Raw genomic sequence first — 23,754 nt, 5'->3', positions numbered from 1 at the left:
CTTAAAGGCTAATTCTGTTAAAGGAGGAAATTGCTGAGCATTTTCTCTTTGAGTCTCAAGAACATCTTAGAAGTCATGGTGAGCTTCCAGCATTATATCTTCAGATTAGGAGCAAGCGGATGGTTCACTGACCAACCATCCAAACTGGAGAGTTAGATGGTAAGACTCTCTTGGAATAACTCCAGATCAAGGCTGGGCCTTGTATGGAACTAGTCTCTAAACAAAAATGGAAGTTTTTACCTGCCCAAATTCTGACTTTCTTGCTGGAATAGGCTTCTTTCCCAAAGAAAGGAGCCCAAAAATCAAATTATACCAGTAAAATACAGTTTGTTGCTGTGCTCCTGATCTCTGTCAAGGATGTCAGGAGACACCCCAGAAGGTGCGAGTATTCGCGTCTTGTCTTCTGTGCTGACCTCATGCTCTCTACTGACTACTTAGCTCTTACAATGGCTTAAGTTGTCTAAGCAATGCAGAAATTAGATTTTTACCAAGTACTGATAATACTGATATTGTGTAGAAATGTTATCCAATATTCTTTGATTCTACAAAGCCTTCACGTGTGGCAGCACTATGGCAGTATGTGATAAAGAGATGGTTATGCCCTCTCTGGTGTCTTCCCAAACAGTTAAAACAAACATTGAAATGTATTCTTTAGGTCCCATTCATAATACAAACAGAGAAAATAGTTTTTTTTTTCCTCTTTTAAAAAGAAAAATCTCCTTGATCCTGGCTTAGCATAGTAAAGGGTGAGGGAGCCTGTACAAAATAAGATTACTTTTGTCAAAAACGTTGGAGCCCTATCCACAGAAATAAACCAGTGTGTGAATTCTGACAGGATAAATACAAGAGCACAGTAAGTCAGGCCAAAAAAGTGTTTTATGGAACAACCTGTAAAAGTAAAAAAAGAAATCTAGTAATAAATAATTTCCCCAAATAGCAGTCTTATCAGAAACCATTGAGCAAAATATATGATTAAGGTATATGAAAAGATTTGTTAAAGGGGGTAAGGTGACAGCAGAAAGTATCAATGAGTATTTGGTATTACAGATGCCCTCAGGGATGTTGTCATGCTGGGATTTTTCTTCAGGATCACACTCAAAATCAAGTGCCAGTCAAAGGGGTTAGAGAAAAAAATCAGCACTGCATTGTTAGACCAGGAGAAAAGTCTAAGGTGCCTTAAGATAATAGGAGGATCCTCACATGGATAAACAGTTACAAGTAGTTTTACAAGTAGTTTGGGATAATAGAAATCCAAGATGTCTGTGAGGAAGCTCAATAACTTGATAATAGTGAGTGACTGAATGATAAATTGGCAGATAAAATGCCAATTTCATGTACAATGTACAAAAATCTAAAGTTGCACACATGATGAAGAAAAATCTTAATATGCTGAAGTGCTGGATTAGCTGCTGGACATTTTACTCTGAAATGGTATGGCCTTTATGCCCCTATATATTTCTGTTGCTACATGATAGATTTCCAGAGTTTTTTCTGTCTGGTCTAAGAATGCTTGACTTGGAAGACTACATCATCTGAGCATGACAGAACTCCACCTGTCCTTTGGAACAGGGAAAACAACGCCAGCAGGACAGAATCTTTCCTGAAACCACTTCTGCTCATAAATTGCATGAGAAGTTCAGTGTTCCAGCAAAGCAAGAGTGTAAAGAAACCCAGCAATCTAGCATTGGTAAGCGTAACCACTTGTGGGTTAATAAAAGCATTAGCAGAACCTGGCCAGGTGTTATTAGGAAGAGAGGAGAACACTAAGGGTTGAAATGATAACAGTTTCCTAAGGCTTACTTAGAGATACTGGCTGCAACATCCAGCTAAATCTAATATTTAGCAGCGAAACCTCTCAAGCCTTCCACATTTACATACTACTGCTCTGAGCAGAGAAAACAGGCAATAGGGCATTTACAGTACTCTACACAGCAACACTAAAGTAGAGCCTCTCCTGCAGAACACAGTCTCAGATTTGAAATATGGCAAAGTAAACCTTAGGTCTCCCAGGCTTCCGGGAAAATGGTGGAACAGAGCCTATATCAAGAACAATATCCCAGAAGATATCCCTATTCACATCTCTTTAGAATTGATTCCCTTATGTTTATCACTTATCTGAAAAGGCTGTTGCTGGTCCTTTCTAAAGTGTTCCATCCATACAAACGAATTTATGGCAAGGTAAGGCTGCATCAGACTCCCATGACCAACAACAGAAATAGAAATATTTTTCTGCAAACCTTTGACAGAGCTTGTATGTTTTCCAGGAGTGAACCTGTAAGAACAGAGGTTCGGTATACACTTCCCATAAAAAATGAAAGAGGAAAAAGCAGTTGGTCCAATGATTCATGAGAGACAAAGGGCCCTTCCAGTCACTGAAACAGAAAATGAAGAACTGTCTCTAAAGGACATTCTTCCTTTTCCTGCCTCAGAGGAACCACCTAAACACGAGTTACCTGAGCTCCTCACCTTTTCCAATACTTGACTTTCCTATGCTTCCCCAAGCCCTAAACCTAAGGCTATATATCAGGTTGAGAATGTATCAGGAAATGATACTGGTCCAGAGGAGGGCCACGAGGATGATCCGATGGCTGAAGCACCTCTTCTATGAGGAAAGGCTGAGAGTGTTGGTGCTTTTCAGCCTGGAGAAGAGAAGGCTCCGGGGACACCTTGTTGTGACCGACCTTCCAGTACCTAAAGGGGGCCTACAGGAGAGCTGGGGAAGGACTTTTTACGAGGGCATGTGGTGATACGATGAGGGGGAATGGCTTTAAACTGGAAGAGGGCAGGTTTAGATTAAACATTAGGAAGAAATTTTTCAGTTTGAGGGTGGTAAGGCACTGGAACAGGTGGTCTAGAGAAGTTGTTGAGGCCCCATCCCTGGAAGTGTTTAAGGCCAGGCTGGATGTGGCCTTGGGCAACGTGGTCTAGTGGGAGGTGTCCCTGCCTATGGCAGGGGGGGTTGCAACTAGGTGATCTTTAAGGTCCCTTCCAACCTAAACCATTCTATGAAAAAGAAAAAGAAGCGCTGGCTCAAACTGACAGCTCAACACCAAAAAGTAACAACGTCCTTCTAAGTCAAGCCCTGTTCCCAAGTGGAAGAGGCATCTGTTATGCAGTAGTCCTCTAGGCAACTGCACCAGTACATAGTATGACTCCAGCTCTCCCAGTTACTTTAATTGTACCAATGGGTACCATTATTTCACAACAGGCACTTGGAAAGGCTGACCAGCTTTGACAAGAGCCATTTAGAGAAATATTTAGATAAATATTGAGATTGGAATGTACCTCTGAATGTCAGTGAGTCCAATCTCCCACTTAAAGCAGGGTCGACTTCAATGTCAGATCCAGCTGTTTGTCCAGTTGTGTTTTGAATATATCCAAGGATGGAGATTTCACAGACTCTCTAAGTACCTCTTCCAGAGACCGTCCAACCATTCTCACCTGTAAATCATTCTTTTTCCTTATATCAAATTGGAATTTCTCTTGCTGCAATTTGTGACTGTTTCTTCTCATCATCACACTGTGCAGCTCTCAGACAAGTCTGTTCTGCCTTCATTACGTGCAGTGGAAGACAGCAGTAGATTCCCTTAGCTTCTGTTCTGAAAATCCCAGTTCTTTCAGACCCCCATAATTGTCTTGGTGCCCCACTGCTGAACTTACCCAGTTTGTTAATGTCTTTCTTGCACCAGGAGGCTGAAATCTGGACATGTCATGTGCAGACTCATGAGTGTTGAGTAGACAGAATAATCACTGCCCTTTACCTGCTGGGTCCAGTCCTCCCAGTATAGCCTAGTTTTCATTACCATAAGGAAGCACTGCTGATTTGTGTTCAGTTTGTTGCCCACCAGGACCTCAGAGCCTTTTCTGCAGACCTGTCAGTGATCCATTCTCTAGGATACATGCAGTTGTTTTTTCCCAGGTATTTGTCTTCGTATTTGCTTCAGGAGGTTCCCATCAACCCATTTTTCAGCCTGTCAAGAGCCCTCTGAATAGCAGGCCTACCCTTCAGTATGTCAGGCAGTGTCCCCAGTTTGCTGTCATCCACAGTCTTGCTAAGGCTGCATTTCATCCCATTGCCCAAGTTACTGTTAGTACAATCTCAGCATTGGTCCTTGAGGAGCACGGCCCATAAACAGTCATGGCATTAAATGCCAGCCTGGGCTGTTTTCCCTGTACCTTGTCCTAACCCTATGGCTCTGAAAAATTATTGTCCAGCTGAGTAGCAAAGGCCTCTGTTTGAACAAAAGGACACAGAGATTGAGTCATGCACTCAATATTTTAAAATACTAAGAAGTTAAAGAGAAATGAAAGTAGTAAAAATCCAGGAGAGCAGTAAGAACATAAAGAGCTAGATAGCTACAGAAGTAAACTCTGTGCTGATATCAAGTTAATGGTGGATGATCTCTTAACTTGTAACACACTTAAGCTCGAGGATTACTTAGCATTTTAGACATACTCCTGTCCTTTAAGATTCCTGTTGATTACAGGCCACCACTCAATGTGTCAATCTATTTTCAACCCCATTCTCAATTTTCTAGTTGCCAACTAGTACTGGAGATCTAAGGAAACTTCAGGTATGAATAGGCCCATTCTTGATGGTAGGACAAGGGCATTCAGGCAGCAGAATTTTTTATTTCTTTTTAAATATTTGTCTCAATAAATTCATTCTTATTCTTTTTAATATGAGGCAAACGAGTTATCTTTCCTTAAAAAAAAAAAAAAACCAAAAACATAACTAAAACTTCTTGACTGAAATATTTCAATCATATTCACAAAATGGAAGATATCCAATAAGGACAAGTTACCCAAACAGTTAAAGTTAGCCAAAATTAAAAGCAAATACAATGGCACTTAAAAAAAAATTACATGTGAGGTATCATTCTCTCTTGGCTCCACTACTGTTTTTGCCAAGAAAATGAAGAAAGTGAAGAAAGCCTATATTTTATTCCAGACTTTCCACAGGAATATACAGTTGCCTGAGCTAAGAAATGCACTTTCAGATTCCTCAGTTTTTCTTGGTTATTTCACTATGTCAGCAACTAATATTATGTCTTCATTTTCAGATGTTAATGACTGAATTCTGCTCCCCATCAGCTGAAAGGAAAATAAAAACTTCCATTAGTTTTATGCATAGGGTTAGGCTACCCTCTACTTATTTATGCACAATTCTGAGAGTATTTCAGCTTTTGTTGCATATTTTATAGCAATATTTTCCTTCTTTAATTCTTAGTTGATAAGCTTTCCTTAGCTGGACATAACAGTGAAATTTCAGCAACTGTGTAATGCAGACACATGATTTTTGACTCGCCTGGAAGTGGACAGGGAGAACATGTGCTTTTCTCCAGAGAACCATGCAGGTTAGCACATATCATCTCAAATGAATTAATACAAAAGGATTATCTTTGCTAAGGTGTGAAAGTAGGCGAGTACACATTGGCCTGAAGTTTAGCTAATTGAACAGACCATGAGAAACTACTGGACATAACATGATGAACGGCTGACAAGAAAAGGGCACAAGTGAGCTGCTGGTTGGTATGCTGGCCTGGTCAAACTCTATGCGTGACCACCACAGTCTGTTCGTTACCTTACAAAATTCTATTTTGAACTTTTTTCTGTGTCACTTGGCTTTCTATCCTGTATGTCTAACTTGAAAGTGAACTTTGTTGAAGCTGGACTAATGAGTCAGTAGGAGAGACTTGCACCTGGAGACACCCAAGGTGAGAGCTGGTGACCTGGTGGGGGGACCCAGGATCCGGACACAGACCAGATGTGAGGAGCTTGTGAATTTCTGGTTGTTGTGAATGAAGAGAGTGAGGGTGTATGCACGTCTCCCTGGCAAATTTCAGCCCTGCTCAGATGGAGGGGAGCAGGAGGACTGGGATGTCTGAGGCCCTATTTATGTGACTGGTCCTGGTGTTGACGTGGTGCTGCTAAAGGCGCCTGTGCTGCTTTCTGTGGCTGGCTGCATTAGTGTCCTCTCTGTGAGTTACTGTACATGTGTGAGCCTCATGCTGGGAAAACGCATAGCCCTTGCTGCTGCTTGGACCATGGGCATCAGCCCCTGCACCTGTGAGACTGGAATGGGAGAAATACCCTGATTCTGGAAGACAACTGCATTTGACTTCACTTAACAAACTTGCCCGCTGATTTTCTCTTGTAATTTCTCAAAATACGGCAAAGGGAAGAGTTATTCTCTGTGTTAAGTTCCTTATAATTTAAAAAATATCCGCACTAAAGTCTTGTATGTATTTCACACTTTTAATATAGAGAAAGAGAACATACCTCTGGATTTGTATCAGGCAGTCCACAAAATGCATTTTTTGGCTCTGGGATTTCTGGAAGTGCTGCTTTCCAACAGCCAGTCCTGGAGATCAAAAGAGATGGAATAGTAAAGAAAAATTAAGTAACCATCATTGGTTACCTTTGCACCATTGCACCCTTGAACCAGCTCTTATCCTCCTCTTCCAGGACAGAAGAGAAATGAAAAATACACATCATCTCAGCACAGAATGAACACATATCAGGAAAACACTAAGAACTTGGATTATAATAGTTTCATCTTTGGTTAAAGATTCACTAGTAGTTATTTTCTTCTCTGAAAGGAAAAGGAATTTGTGTTGCTCTTTAAGTCACTACAACCAGTGAAAAGTGGGTGTAAAGATTTTAACAAGTTCGAAGTATAGTATCGTCTCTGAATTACCGTATATTTTGATACAAAGTGTATGATACAGCAGAATATCCTTTTTCTTTCTGTTTCACTTACATGGTTTATTTCAAGAAGCAAGCTGCTTAGATTATGTGTTTTCAGATACATTCAGTTTGCTAGGACAATTGTAGTGAACGTTGCAGATTCTTTACTGGTAAGTACAATCAACCTGTGTGTTTGCGATAAATTCAGCAGTTTGAGAAATCAGAAAACCTATTGTGTAGACAATTGCATTTACCTGGCAAATATTCAGAGCAGCTGTATTGCTAATATAAGTAATAGCATATAATTTCTGTCCTTGCCATGTTGACAGAAGAGGCCCTAGAAAAATTTGTGTGGATCACCTGAGGAGGGACTTTGGGCATCACCATTATAGCAGCTGCATCAGGATCATTCATTTGGATTAATTTCCACTACAGTGTGAATGAAAAAGTTTAATCTATAGTACAGAGACACCTCTACCTTATTTGTTTAAGAACTGCAGATGTTTCACACTCACACAAAATAAAATAAATGCATAAATTAGGTTTACCTTTTGCAGAACAAAATTGTGAAAATTGCCACTAAGAGTGTCGCAACTGCTACCACAAGTAAAATCCATACTGAAGAAGAGAGAACTTCTTCATTTCCTGAAACAGTCATAAAGTATTATTTTTAATAAAGAGGAATAAATACACAGCTGTGTCAAAAATCTACCTCAGTGACTGGCTGGTGAATGTCAGTCTGAAAGGCTTCACTTGGTATAAAATCCAACTCTTTAATTTAGGACCATAACAATAACGTCTGCTGGGAAGGATTTACATCGAACCTGTTTGTCCATCTGCTGCAGTAGGCAGGTATGCACTTAGTTGCAAATGTGTAACTTTTTGTATTGATTTCCAATGTCAGACTGTTAAGAGATGTGTTAATTCTCTTCCTCCTCCTCTTCTCAGCAATGTGGAGAGAAAGAAAATGTTTGCCAAGCCTTTATATATCTGTGTGTCCATAGGTGCGCCGCAAAATGTGACGTAGACAGGACATCACTGGGGGAAGAGTAGCCCAAGGCATGGATTTTCTTTCGTACCAAACTCTACAGGTGCACTCCACTCTCCCCAGTCTGGGTTCACGAAGCAGGCACTGCCGGCTGTTCTCATTTTCAAGAGGTACTTCTTTCTTGTGTTGAATCTTTGAAATGTATGATTATTCACCCCTTCCTAAAAAACAAAGCAAAACCAAGTTGGTTTTCTTTGTTGCATATCTAGGTGTTGCTAATATGCAAGTGTCATGTAACAGTGAAACATTTACAAGGCTAGGAGAGCATTGCTTGTTAAAGTAGACTGCTGTTACAAAGCAAGAAATAAAAACACATATTTATTACATATATAAGATGTACATATCTGTGTATCTCCTTTGAAAATAACCTATCACTCAGTAAACTTTTTATGTTTAGAAGCTTTTCATCTTTTAAACTATACCCTGTAATTTCTTCCAATATAGTCTGATCTATTGATAATTTCCCTTGGTACATGGACAGAGGTAGAAAAATATCTTGAATTGCCTCATTTCAATACTGCTAGAATTGAGTGATTTGAGGAATAAACTGTCTGTATGCACCTCACCTTCCTCAGTCTTTGCATTATGACTTTCCAGGAAAGGCATAACTTTCCAGCCAAACCTGTAAAACAAGTAGAAGACTGCAATAACTTAGTGTTACTACGGTTTACTGAAACATGTTTATACTTGGATACTTTTGGGATAGAGATGGGATGTGCAAGCTGCATGGATTAGAATGAGGTGCAATATACTTGGAGGACAGCCTTCATCCCAAAGGATCCCAAAGGCCTTCCGTGGTCTTTGTTTTTCACAAACAAAACTAAATTCCTATGAGGTTTTTTCTCTGTGTCTCTTTTCTCTGCTGTCACTGATGCATAACTTCAAATTCTAATCGCAAAATTTGAGGGAGAGAGTGGGCAATATAATGTAAAATGGAAGGTTTTTCAAAGACTTACAGAATAGTAATAAGGTTCTGCGCTTGAATGTATAATAAATGACATGAGCCATGATGATTTAGCAGTTTGACACATTCATGGAAACTATAAATCAAGATCCCATAAAGCATAGGACATTGAATATGTATTGATTTAAAGGCATTTGCATGCTATTTACTTTTCACAAATGGCTATGAAGCTAACATCTATTGCTGATTAATAGAACAAGCAGACTTACTTGTATAGAAGTATATTTGTTTTTTCCTTCAGGATTATCCTGTAAATTGAGAAAAAAACCCTTTATTTTTATGATTGCTTGTTTTGTGTTTAGATAATAAGTCATTTTTATCTATTGTCCCCTTTTTCTACATAACTCTGCTATCTACTTGACAGTTTGTTCAGAAGAACTAGTAATTTATCTAACTTTTATTATTTAATATATAATTCATCTGCAACACCAAGTTTACGTAGTAACTATTTGTTCTATGGAAAAGTATCTGTTTTCCTTACCACCAGTGTCGAGAAATCAATTTTATTTCAGATTGATGATTAAATTGAAATACAAGCAAACCAGACCTGAATGAAAACTAACTTTATTCTTACATGCACCAGGAAAAAAAAAAAAAAAGATAAAAATCTTTGAAATAAACTTTTTAGTTTACATCTAGTGTTTATATTTTACAATGTCACTATTTTTAATTGCAAAAACTATATTGTTTCCTTTTCCCTCAGATGAAAATATTCAGGACTGACATAGATTCACAGATATTTTAGGCTGCCCCTAAACTACGTATTTGATACATAGAATAAAATTCACTTGTGTTCTGAATAGCCATATTGACTTCCATGTAATGTAGCAACCACATCCAACTAATGACTGCAGACTCTTATCATCTCTGTTAGCTTGCCAGTTATTCATTTTAAAATTATTTTGCATTCTGTATTACTCCATTTAAAAAAAAAATGAAATTAATCCAAACTTGTTTTATCAAATAACCGCATGCATGCTCATGTGGCCCCTGAACATGAGTTTGCAAGTCATGCTGCTGTACAGAACAGCTTCTAGAATCTGTAAACAAGCTAGCTTAAACACAGGGATCAATCTGCAACAATATAGTCTCCTTTTTTTGTGTGTGTGTTTATCCTAAAATAATATATGAGAAATGAAAACAATAAGGCCATGGGGGACTTCAGAAAGTGGAGTTCCAGAAGGACAGCTGGTCTTTTGCAAATTTTGGAAGAAGAGATATATTAAAGAGCACTGTGTTTTAAAAAAAAATGAAGGAGAAAATGTGTATGATAGTTAAAAGAGACTCCCTCCTGCAGGGGATGGTGGCACCAATCTACGGACCTGACGGAGGTCTGTGCTTGTCAGGGACCGGGATTGAGGATATTGCAGAATGACTGCCAGACTTGTCTGGCCATTGAACTATTACCCCTTCCTGCTCTTCTGTGTGGGCACCAATGATATGGCCAAGGGTAAACTGGGTGGTTTCAAGGGTGATTGCAGAACACTGGGAAGATGATGAGGGCAGGAAGCCTAGATGGTGTCTCCTCAGGCCTTCCAGTGAGAAGGAGAGGCTTGAGTGGACTTGAACTCATCCAGCAGGTCAACACCTGTCTGAGCGGCTGGTGTCACAGGTAGGGCTTTGGCTTCTACAACCTTGGGACCCTTTTTGAGAAATGGGGGCTACTGAGCAGGCATGGGATGCATCTCACCAACCGGGGTCAGAGTGTCCTTACAAACAGGCTTGCTGATCTGGTCCTTGTGCTCTATGTAAAGGAGCACCTTGAATAGACAGAGCTCTGTCTTGGGAGAAATAGTGAACCAGTAAGAAACCTTGCGAGGAGGCATCAGAGGACAGACCAACATAGGTGACAATATAGTAGGTGTTTGTTCCAGATCTCCTGATCAAGAAAAGGAAGCAGATGAGACCCTCTTCAGGCAGCTTGAGAAAGCCTCACAGCCACAGGCCTTGGTACTAAAGGGAAATTGCCCTGGAGGGCAAAGTTACTGGTTGATCTACAAGGACAGCCTCCTCAGAGCACAAGAATGGTCCATTCTGGTGTGCAGAAAATCAAGCAAGTGTGCCAGGTGAGCATGGCAGGACATGAAGCTTGAGTCTGAGCTCAGAGACAAAAAGGAAGTATGCAGAAGGTAGAAGAAGGCATTTGGGAGGAATACAAAGACAACATCTGCACATACAGGAACGAAGTCAGGAAATTCAAAGTTCGGCTGGAGTTGAGACTAGTGATAGAGGTGACCACAAGAAAGATTTTTATGAATGCACCGGCAGCAGGAAGTAGATTAAGGAGAATGCAGACCCGTTGCTCACTGAGTTGGGAGAATCTGGTGACAAGGGACATGGGAATGGCTGAGGTATTTTGTGCCTTTTTAGCTCAATTTTCACTGGTAAGGTTTGCCTTCAGGTTTCCCAGGTATCCTGATCTATAAAGCTTTAACTTAAAACATCACTGAAGAAGAATCCAAGATTCTCAGCAAATTCAGTTTATCAGTGTCAGACATGAAAAAATGTGACTGAAATTATGTTACTTATGGTGTTATCCTTTTTTGTTTGCTCCCAATGCAAGTAATTTCCAACTGTGAAAAGGAAGTTTAAAGATAATACAATATATGTTGGTCATAGTGTATTAGTAAAACAATACAAATTTATACCTGGCAGTGGTGAAGCAATAAATTTTGCAATACAGTAATTGCTGGACCTTGACATAATTAGTAGCATGAAAACTGCTAATGATTATTTTAAAAATGCTAGGCAATTCTATTCTTTATAAACCAGATATTAGGCATATTAAAAGACTTTAAGAAGTATGTATTGCTCCAGCAATGCACTTTTGTTTCAATGTCACACAGAGTTTTCTAGAAGCTTTCTGTGCTGCAACGGCCAAGGGATTTGGAGAAGTAATTCATTATTGTAGCAGTTGGTTGCTCTTGCAAGAAAAGTCACCCATGAAACAGCAAGCCCAATCCAAACCAAGAAGTTTAAAATAACAGAAATCTAGGGAAGACCTTCAATCAGCCACCAAGTGGCCAGATCTGGTTGTAGTATGGGTTGGTGTTTCCTTTGTAGTCACTATCTGCCACCCTGTGGTCATTTTACGGAATTCTGCCACAGTAACAGTAGTTTAGGTCTGCTCTTGGAGCCGAACACAGAGATCTCACTCCTTCCCTGTTGCTGCAAGAAGACTTGTAAAGCCAAAGTCTGAATTTGACTTTAAGTAGCTTAAATGATTCCATCAGTAACCTGTGCTTCTTCATACTGCCTTTCTCCTTTCGCTTACATTTATTTTCTCACACTTATACTTGTTAAGTGGATGCACATTTCCCTGTCCAGTATTTACAGCTGATCTCTGCCATTTCACAGAGGTGCAGTCATCACTTGAAGGACTCCAACCCAGGACAGCTCCAACAGGTCTTTGTGAAAGAAATGCCTTTTCTGAGTTTTGTCACAGCCAAAGCTGTGATGTGTTCAAGTTTTGATTAACCATGCTTCTCCTCTTAGTCCCACACAGTCACAGTCAACCAGTGTATATCCAGCAATAACTCACACAGGGGAATAAGGATAAAAAAATGGGGCAGTATGGCATAACAGGCTGCCTGAAAGGCACAATCACAAAGGAATATGGTGCTACTTATACGGAAGGCTACACCATACAGGAGAGATTGATTTTCTTTCTGTCCATTGTCCATTCATTCTATCCATTCATCATACCAATGCATATTGGCAAATGCAAACATATGTATTAATGTTAGAGATGAAGAAATTCATCTTACCTTGTATTTTATGATGATTTCATATTTAAAACACTTGTCTTTGTTAGAATGACTTATTTGGGGACGTTGCCATTTAATTATGCAATCACTTTTAATTTCATCACAGTTGACAGTAATATTTGATGGAGGCATGAGCTTTTCTGAAATGATATAACCAAGAATTCAAATAATTAAAGTCACTTGATCTCTTTTTGCTTTGATAAAAGAGAGTGCAATTGCAAGTAACACCTTTACGAAGAAAGATACTCATTTGTATCTATTTTTCTTAGGAACTTTGTCAGAAATAATTGACAGACCAAAGTTCTTTAAGTTCTGTCCCCAGGATCAGAAAAAATGGGGACTAAGCCAGGGAACATGACTTAGGAGCCTACAAAGATACAAACCCCATCCATTTAGTTTTTTAGATGAGTAAGGTAGAGTCCTGTCTTTTTATAAGGATGTTTTTTACTGTGGAAGAACAAGTTGATGCTAAACCTAATGTAAGAAATATAGAGGTCATTTCTTTCTTCAAGCCTCCTCACATGATGCCTCTGTAACATGAAGTTGTTGCATGCTTGGTGTTGTGAACTATGCAGTTGTTCCCCCCTTCCAAAAAATTAGCCTAACAAATTTAAGAATGACACTTCAGTTTTAAGAATCTAGCCAACTTCTTCACATGTCTTCCCTAAATTCACAGATGGGAGCAAAAATATGAGATATTTTGGTCGTCACCAAGCACTTGATTAGTGTAACAGCAAAAGACAGCCACTCTTGACAGGAAGGGTGATAAAGGCTGATAGAGGAAACCTTAGTTTCAGCTAGACTGCTTCTTCACATCAATATTTACAGACAGGCCTGGCCTATTTGTGATGGGATGTTTGGTCAAAAAACAGTCTTGTTTCACCTGCCATGGGTGATACTACAGCTAAATTCCTTCTCCTTATAGAATGAAGCCTTGTTTGTCCATTTTTTGGAGGCAATGCCAAAAGCAGTGGGGCTTTCCCAAAAAGGCTTTGGCACAGCAAAAGTAATTGCACAGGATGCTTCCAAGTAGAGCACCACACATGAAAGAGCATATGAAAACCTGGAGTATTTTGTACACATATTAATATTCTCTAACCAAGGGTATGGTGTCAGTGTATGCCAATCCCACCGGGAATGAGAAAGAGAAATCAGTGCTCAGATAAACTTCTCCTGAAAAGTCACCTCTGTTGAAAGGTCTTTGGCCATCATTGAAAGGACAGAAGTGGAAAGTAAAATCTTTTAAGTCCATTGGACCTTGTTGGAGAAAGACCTAAAAACAGTAAGGGTAGATTGCTAAGGAATCTGAGGCAGGCTTCAGCTGTGGAGCTTTCATTGCTCTTTTTCTTGGGGAATAGGTTGTCTTGAAGAGACCACAGTCTCTTGCTTTTGACTCCAGGGGATACAGAGTACTTGGTTCCTTCTCAGGAATAAGTGCTCTAATACCCTCATGCAATAGTGAAAATAAAGCAGAAAGAAATTATTGACCTACCAATTTTATACAGGTGAATGTACTCATCATAGAACTGGATCAGGGCGTCTTTGCTAGACCCGTTCACCAAGAAGTAAGCTTTTTCAGTTGCTATCTTCACATTTTGGAATCTGCATCCCGTGTTTCTGCCATTTTCATCTTTAATGTAAAGCTCACATTCCATTGCATCATCATATCTGTATACAGCAAGGTATTTTAGTTAAATGTGAGCAGTGGATATGTCAAATGAGAATTTAGACTTCCCTAGACTCAAGGAGACCTACTTACCTCAAGTTCTGCCAGTAAAGAAAATAGTGGGTATCTCCTGGAGCATCCCTGCCTGCCTGCCAAGTGCAGTTCATGAGGGAAATGTTATAAATCACACAGGAGAAATTTTCAATGGCCGACCCTTTCATGCCTGCAAACACAGGAATATCCGTGATGAGGAAAAATGGCGTGACTGCTCCATTCTGGAGGATCATGGCATGTGCTTAGATATGTTAGATACCTGCAACTGCAGCTGGTTATTGCTTGAGTTGGGAATCAGTTGCTTTGTTTTAGGTAGTAACACTGGAAGATATTTGCACTGACAGATTCAATGAAGAATTTCTCATGGATAAATCCTCCAAAGATATGATTATAGTTGCCTCTGATAGAATAAGTCTCAAGGAAGCCGACACTGCTCTAGAACAGGCTGACACCTAAAGTGGATACCCCTAGGCTTTGAATTGTTCCTATTCAAAAGGAGACACTGGTGCCACAGTGCTGCAAGCTGAAACATTTGCCTGTCATCCTTCAGTATCCTGCTATAGCATTTCTATTCAGAGGATGCTCTTCAGAGCCCTGTCAAATGAATGAAGAGCAGGAGAAACTTCCCTGTGGAATCTGGAGAAGGAGAGAAACCTAAGGGCAGAGCTGTGAAGTTTTTCAAGATTTCAGGGAGATGTAGATGCAAACTTCTGAGGTGCTTCTGCTCTGCAGTGATACCTTCTTCCACCTGGGAGTAACATGAGGAATCTTTTCCTGATCACAAACATCGTATCAATTTACTCCTTAACACCCACCCCCCAAAAAAAACCAAATAAGGAGACTAAACGTACATCTTAAAAGGAAGGATTACTTATCCATCCTCTTATAAGGAACCAGCAAATACTTTTAGCTTGATGAGGCAGTAAGTAGTGCCATTTTGTATAAGCCAACTCTGTGTTGCTTAAGTGAACAGATCTTGTACCTCATACTCTTAAGTCTTATGTATATTACTCTGCTCATACAAACAAGAGTAAATTCCGTCAGACCTTTCATTACTGTGGATGGGACACTGCAAAGTGTCGGTCATTACACCATGAGTTACACTGTGACGAGATTCAAGATTTCACAAATTTCTCAAGGAAGAATTTCAAAACTACAGCCACAAACCTGTTTTACTTGGAATTTTAATAAAAGTTTGAAGATGTTGAAATGCAGTCAATAAAATATTAGCACAAACAAAAAAGAATTGGCAATTAAAAAGACAGCACCAAGCAAGGTGGCAACTAAGGACTAAAAATTTGCTGAGCTAGTTGTAGGAAACCCCTTTTCTTTTCACAGAAAAAATGTCATAAGGTTGTGAACAAGAACTTGTTCATCCCGCAGGAAACAAATTAATTAAGGAATGAAGGGGTTTGGTTTTTCTTTTACCCCCAGTCCATTGGAAATAGGCAAATCCTTTCCCAAAGTCTAACATATTACTTTGAGGAATATAACTGCATATGCTTGAGTATGTGACATTCACATTCACTGATGTAACAGAAAATATTGCCTCATTGTGCATAGGAGGTCCATATATTTCCAAATATACACTTCATATTCTCTGCCTGAAAAATGACATGCAAAAAGTTTACTTTTCAGTTTTTCATTTATTGTTTTACATAGTGCTACTCCCTGTAGAAAGGGCTTAATCTTGTGCTTGATTTGTGACATTGGGACCACCACAATAGTGAAGCAGGTAGTGATGTCTTCCCAGGCTTAAGAACTCTCTTCCCAGAAGTTTTGGGTAATGAACCTTTACCAATGCAAGGTGAAGAGTTCTGTGCTTCGCTCCAGAAAAGCTTCCGGCAGTGTTAAGAATAGCAGTTCTTCCCTTCCTTCTACCCTTAGTCCACAATAGTCTACCAAATCAGTTGAACCACCTCAAAATAGACCATATGTGCTTTCATAAAAATCAACAGATGACTGTAATGTGCTTTACACTCCTTTGAAAGACAAAGGGAGACACCCCACAAAAGACTGCCTGGGCAAGGAGCTGGCTTGAGGTTCGTAAAATCATATAATCCTTGAATTGCCTATGTTGGAAGGGACCTTTAAGATTATCAACTCCAACTATCAACCTAACGCTGCCAACTCTACGGCTAAACCATGTCCCCAAGCAGCACCTTTACCCATCTTTTAAATAGCTCCAGGGATGGCAATTCCACCACTTCCCCAGGCAGCCTTTTCTAATGTCTGATAACCCTTTCTGTGAAGAATTTTTTCCTAATATCCAATCTAAACCTCCCCTGGTGTAACTTGAGGCCATTTCCTCTTGTCCTATTGCTTGTTACTAGTGAGAAGAGATCAAGCCCCACCTCTCTGCAACCTCCTTTCAGGTAGTTGTAGAGAGTGATAAGGTCTCCCCTCAGCCCCCTTTTCTCCAGGCTAAACAATCCCAGTTCCCTCAGCCATTCCTTATAAGACATGTGCTCTAGACCCCTCACCAGCTTTGTTGCCCTTCTCTGGACACACTCCAGAATCTCAATGTCTTTCTTGTACTGAATATAGTACTGAAGGTGGGGCCTCGCTAGTGCTAAGTACAGAGGGACAATCACTTCCCTCATCCTGCTGGCCACACTATTCCTGATACAGGCCAGGATGTTATTGGCCTTCTTGGCCATCTGGGCACACTGCTGGCTCATCTTCAGCCAGCTGTCAACCAACACCCCCAGGTCCTTCTCTGCCAGTCAGCTCTCCAGTCACTCTTCCCCAAGCCTGTAGCACTGCATGGGGTTGTTGTGGCCCAAGTGCAGGACCCGGCACTTGGCCTTGTTGAACTTCATACCATTGGCCTTGGCCCATTGATCCAGCCTGTCCAGATCCCTCTGTAGAGCCTTCCTACCCTCAAGGAGATCGACACTCCTGCCCAACTTGGTGTCGTCTGCAAACTTACAGAGGGTGCACTCAATTCCCTCATCCAGGTCATTGATAAAGATATTAAACAGAAAAGGCCCCAGTACTGAGCCCTGGAGAACACCACTTGTGACCGGCCACCAACTGGATTTAACTCCATTCACCACAGCTCTTTGGGCCTAGCCTTCCAGCCATTTCTTTTACCCAGCAAAATGTACACCCATCCAAGCCATGAGCAGACAGTTTCTCCAGGAGAATGCTGTGGGAAATGGTGTTGAAGGCTTTACTAAAGTCCAGGTAGACAATATCCACAGCCTTTCCCTCATCCACTAAGTGGGTCACCTTGTCATAGAAGGAGATCAGGTTTGTCAAGGAGGACCTGCCTTTCATGAACCCATGCTGACTGGGCCAGATCACCTTGTTGTCCTGCAAGTGCTATGTGATGGCACTCAGGATGATCTGCTCCATAACCTTCCCCAAGGTCAGAATAACAGGACTGTATTTCCCTGGATCCTCCTTCTGGTCCTTCTTGTGGTTGGGTGTCACATTTGCTAACCTCCAGTCAACTGGGACCTCCCCACTTATCCAGGACTGCTGGTAAATGATGGAAAGTGGCTTAGTGAGCACTTCTGCCAGCTCCCTCAGTACCCTCAGGTGGATCCCATCCTGACCCATAGACTTGTGTATGTCTAAGTGCTGTAGCAGATCACTCACTGTTTCCCCTTGGATCATGGGGGTTTCATTCTGCTCCCCACCCCTGTCTACTGGCTCAGGGAGCTAGGTACTCGGGGAACAACTGGTCTTATTGTGAAAGACTGAGGCAAAGAAGACATTAAGTACCTCAGCCTTTTTCTCATCATTTGTCACTATGTTTTTGCCCCTGTCTAATAAAGAATGGAGATGATTCTTAGTCGTCCTTTTATTGTTAATGTATTTATAGAAGCTTTTTTTATTGGTCTTAACATCAGAAGCCAGGTTAAGTTCTAGCTGGGCTTTGGCCCTTCTAATTTTCTCCCTACATAGCCTCACAACATCTTTGTAGGCCTCATGAGTGGCTTGTCCCTTCTTCCAAAGGCCATAAATTCTCCTTTTTATTGCTGAGTTGCAACCACAGCTCTCTGTTCAGCCAGGCCAGTCTTTTTCCCTGATGGCTCGTTTTTCTGCACATGGGGACAGCCTGCTCCTGTGCCTTTAAGAGTTCCTTCTTGAAGAATGTCCAGCCTTCCTGGACTCCCTTGCCCTTCAGGACTGCCTTCCAAGGGACTCTGTCAACCAGGCTCCTGAACAGACCAAAGTCCACCCCCCTCGCCCCTGAAAGTCCAAGGTAGCAGTTCTGCTCACCCCCTTCCTTGCTTCTCCAAGAATAAAAAACTCTGTCATTTCATGATCATTATGCCCAAGACAGCCTCCAACCATCACATCCCCCATAAGTCCTCCATTTTCAAGCAACAGGTCCAGCAGTGCACCTTTCCTAGTTGGATCCCTCACCAACTGTGTCAGGAAATTATTCTCAGCACACTCCAGCAACCTCCTAGACTGTTCCCTCTCTGCTGTATTTTATTCCCAGCAGATATCTTCACTAACATTAGCTTTCTAAAAACTAACACCTAATTTGGGCAAGTCATACAGGTGCCTTGTCTACGCAGTGGTGAAGGAAGACACACACAGTGGCATATAAGATACATGGGATACACTACTTTCAGGCAGGGGCTGTACCTCTCTCATAGCTGCTGTCAGAGCTTAGAAGACTATAATCTCCATGCTTGGATAGTTGAAATGAGGGTGACAAGAATCTATTCAAATCTGTGATTACTGATACAGGTGATAAAACTGCATGGAGCGTCAGAGGAGTCCCCAAATGACAGAATTTTCCAGAAACTGTCTAGAGAAACATTAATATTTAGCGTAGATGTGGTATACATCATGCTTAACACAGCAGTGTAGGGTAGAATGCTCCCTCTCTATTCATTCAAAATAGACTGTTAAAACCAATACCTGCCTGTTACAGTTCCTGTTCTTGAAAAAACTTTATTGTGGAGATTATCTAGCCAATCAGATGCACAAGAAATATTGGCCAAATGGATGGAGGCAACTTTGGGCTCTAGAGGAAGAGAACTTAGCTGAGGCAGGAGTAATACATGTACGGGGAAAAGAATAATCTCGAGAGGACTGCTTCAGGACTTGTCTTGAAGTACCTGGGCAGCTTGTAGAAGCCAGCGAAAGACAAAACAATTTTGCTTAACAAACATAATAGTTGCAAAATAGGAAATGCTTAGCTTGCTGTCTTCTCTGTGTAAGCACTGAAAACAGACTAAATCAGAAGCAGAAGTTGCTTTTTCGTAAAGTCATGACACTTCTCAAGTAATCCATTTACACAAGATCTGAGTTCTAGATCTCCTGTCTGCTATCAAAAGTTTGGATCTGAACTGGAGCTTGTTGTGGTTTGGCCTCAGCCAGCAACAAAGAAACGGGCGGCCACTTGCTCAACTACCACACCCGTGGGAAAAATCAGCAGAAAAAGGCAAAACTCATGGGTTGAGACAGTGCAGTTTAACAGAACAGCAAAAGGGAAGAGAAAAAAGAAACCAAAACCAGTAACATCGATAAAGAAATATAAAGATGTGATTACAGTACCCCTGTGCACCGACTGGACCTGGGCCACCGCAGCCCACCCCATACCCCCTGAGTGGCGACTCCTTTCCCCTCCCGGGCTAGCTCCTCTTATAGCCCCGTCATGGCTCAAGTGGGATGGAATACCTGTGTCCCTGCTGGCTCCTTGGGGAAATTAACCCCATCCCTGTCGGAACCAGGACAGAGCTGAAGTTTGGATCTGATCTGGATCTGAATTTGGCAAGGAATCTGGAAAATAATTATAAGGGATTCTAGAGAAGGGTATGTTGGTCAGAAAAGAAAGATTAAAGAATGTATTGCCCCTGATAAATAAGACAGGAGAACCAGTGACAACAGACATGGAGAAGGCTGAGGAACTCAAACATTTTTGCCTCAATGTTCACTGGCAATCACTCTTACCACATCTAAGTCCCTGAATCTCAAAGCATGCCATCTCCCTCCCATCATAAGAAAAGATCAGGTTTGAGACTTCCTGAAGAACCTGAGCATACATAAGTCCATGGGACCCAATGAGGTGCATCCTAGGGTGCTGAGGGAATTGACTGAGGTAGTTGCCAAGCCACTGTACATCGTATTTAAAAAGTCATGGGAGTCAGGCAAAGTCCCCAGTTACTGCAGAAAAGTGAATATTGCACTGATTTTTAAAAAGGGTCATAAGGAGGATCCTGGGAACTACCGACCAGTCAGCCTTCCCTCCATGCCTACTAAAATCATGCAACAAATCCTCATGGAAGTTATGTTGGAGCATACAGAAGACAGGAAGGTGATTAGAGACACCCAACATGGCATCACCAAGAACAAATTGTGCAATCTAATGCTCCTCTGCAATGGAGTGATTGCGTCAGCTGATAAGGGAACAGAAATAGATGTCATCTACCTGGATTTCTGTAAGATATTTGGTATGGTCCCCCACAATATTCTTGCCTCTAAAATGGAGAGATATGGGTTTGACAGATGGACTGTTAGGTGATAAGGAATTGGCTGGATGGGTACATCCAAGGGCTTACAGTAGTCGATGGCTCAATGTCCAACTGGAACCAGTAATGAGTGGTGTCCCTCAAGGGTCCATACTGGGACAAATATGACTTGGTATCTTTATTAATGACATAGAGAGTGGGATTAAGCACAAACTCAACAGTTTGTGGATGACAACAAGCTGAGTGGGACAGCTGATTCACTAGAGGGAAGGGATGCCATCCAGAGGGACCTTGACAGGCTTGAGGAGTGGGCCCATGAAAACCTCAGGAAGTTCAACAAGGCCAAGTACAAGGCCCTGCACCTGGGTTGAGCAATCTCCAATATCAATACAGACTGGGGGATGAAAGGACTGAAAGCAGTCCTGCAGAGAAGGACTTCAGGATACTGGTGGGTGAAAAATTGGACATAAGCTGGCAATGTGTGCTCGCAGCCCAGAAAGCCAATCACATCCTGAGATGCACCAAAAGAAATGTGACCAGCAGGTCGAAGGAAGTGATTCTGCCCCTCTACTCTGCTCTGGTGAGACCCCACCTTGAGTACTGCATCCAGCTCTAGGGTCCCCGACACAAGAAGAAATGGATCTGTCGGAGCGTGTCCAGAGGAGAGTCACAAGAATGGTCATAGGGCTGGAACACCTCTCCTATGAAGAAAGGCTGAGAGATTTGGGGTTGTTCAGCCTGGAGAAGAGAAAGCTCTGAGGAGACTTTATTGTGGCCTTTTAGTATGTAAAGGGGACTTATAAAAAAGATGTAGATTTTCTACCAAGGCCTGTAGTGACAGAACAAGGAGCAATACTTTAAGCTGAAAGATGGTAGATTTAGATCGGACTTAACAAAGAACTTTTTTATGATGAGGATGACACTGGAACAGACTGCTCAGAGAAGTTGCCCCTTTACTGGAAATATTTAAGGTCAGGCTGGATGGGTCTTTGAGCAATGCGATGTAGTGAAAGATGTCCCTGCCCATAGCAGGGGAGTTGAACTAGATGGTCTTTAAAAGTTCTCTTCCAACCAAACCATTTTATCATTGTATGAACCTGTTTGGAGCTGCGGAGCCAATCCAGAAATATTGTGTCTTCACAGGCTTCTGTGTCACAGCAATCAGTCCTGAGCAAGCATATCATTTCATCTCCAATGTCCCTGAATGCTTATGTATTGTTTTTAGGTAAGACAGTAAGGACCCATATATCTAATTCAGTCTGTCCTTTGTACTTTGAAATTCCTGCACAGCATGAGATGTCTCTCACCAAAGTTTCTTTGAAACCAGGAAAAAAGACAATCTTCAGTCCCATCAAGACCCTGATTCTGCAGGAGTCCTCTGAAGGCAAGAATTTCACAAGAGTGGCCAGAGAGGGTAGATATAGCTCAGTACGAAGATAGGTCTCAACAAAAACTAGAAAGGACTGCTAAAAAAATAACTGGCTTATTCCTTCCAAGGATACTTTTTTCCTTTACTTAAGGATAAGGAAGAAGAAGAAGAAAGCGTAATGAATTATCTCTGTTAAAACTTTACATAGCAATTTTACCATTACAGTCTCGGTAAAATCTTCGGTAGCCACTGAACACTAGTCCTCAGTGAAATTCATGCGGCTCATCCAACTCAGTTCCATTTCCCACTGATTCAGCATCAAATTTCTAATAGATGAGTCTGGCTTCTCCACTGCAAGCGTCACATAATAGGATCAGTAAGGTGCAGGACTCATTCCCAGATTTTTGGGAGCAGAGTTTACAACCTAGCACATCTGAGACAGTAGGCAACTTAAGCACAACTACCCATAATGAGAAGCATGTTACACCACCTCAAAGGATTGCCCCATGGCAGTGTTCTACTCACAGTCTGTGCAGTGCCATCCAACACACAACTGGGTGACCAGTAGCATCCACTGGGTCATGAAGATGAGCACAAGAGGAGCAACCATCTCTTCCTCCTTGGAGACAGAGAACAGTGAAACTTGCTCAAGGTGAAAGATGTCCGCGTGAACCACTTGTCTCTGAATTTGTCTAGTCTGACCTGCTCATATGCATGCTTCTACACCATCTGACCATCTCTCAGATCTGGTGGGAGGAAAGATTAGACAGAGTTCTCAAGCAGTCAGAGAAAGGTTAAAATAAACAGTAACAAAAAGTTAAACAAGTTGTTCTTTTCGATAACAAAACAATTGATTCTATGATTCTATGATTTGTAAGGCTGGTCATCTTGGGAGCACTGTATAAACATTACATACATACATTTTATGACTGCTATCTTAAGGCCTAAAGATTATTTATCTATCTGCTATATACAAAGGTTAGGACGAATAGACATCAAGCAGGTGGGTAAACAGCTGCAAACAGAAAATATCAAAGTGGGTCACAGCAATATCAATCAGCCAGAGCTGCCCAATGATGAGTATGGTAAGTTTGGTGAGGGCATTAGTTCATGTACTTTCAAAGATTTTTTGGAGCGTATGCTTAAAAGTGGATCTAGGAGCAGTGCCTAACTTCTACAAATTCAGTACCAAACCCAGTAAGAAAATCAGAATTGTGGCTAGGACCTTTTTAATACCATTAAATAATTATTAATATTAATAATATTAATAGTATTAATAATAGGTACTTCATTTGCAAAAAACTTAATGCGACTTAACTCCATGTATTCCCCTGACAGCTTTTTAGATTTTGTCTGCGACATCACCCCTCCAGCCCTGGCCTTCCTACAGTCTCAATGAATACCTCAGCAAACAAAACAGTTGTAAAGACAAAGATGGACCTACCTTCTATTTCAAAACGTCTTTATCCTGCTTATCTCTCTATCATAGTCTTCAGGCTCATAGAAGACAGAAAGACTCGTATTTTAAATGGTGGTATAGCTATAAATAGGGCTGTCTTCCTCGGTGCTTGTGTTTTGGGGAACTGTCATACCATGGGAAGTGTTGCAAGATACGATGCTCATCACTTCCTTCTTGGTTCTTACCAAATTCACATAATTGCACAACTCACAATTTCATATAACATGAACAAGCAGTTAGCAGCTTAAACTTTCCTTTCTGTTGTACAGAGTCCACCGGTACTTGGGAACCATAGAA

General features: G+C 41.1%; 1 pseudogene; it reads right to left on the bottom strand.

Moving 5' to 3' along the window:
- Window positions 1-5,019: 5,019 nt before the first annotated feature.
- LOC104290348 lies at window positions 5,020-22,608 on the bottom strand (annotated as a pseudogene).
- Between the last annotated feature and the right edge of the window lie 1,146 nt (window positions 22,609-23,754).

This window comes from Charadrius vociferus, unplaced genomic scaffold, assembly GCF_000708025.1.
Source record: "Charadrius vociferus isolate BGI_N301 unplaced genomic scaffold, ASM70802v2 scaffold26, whole genome shotgun sequence".
In the NCBI taxonomy this organism is placed as follows: Eukaryota; Metazoa; Chordata; class Aves; order Charadriiformes; family Charadriidae; genus Charadrius; species Charadrius vociferus.
The sequence above is the reverse complement of the archived record's forward strand: the minus strand, read 5'-3'. Positions and strand labels throughout refer to the sequence as shown.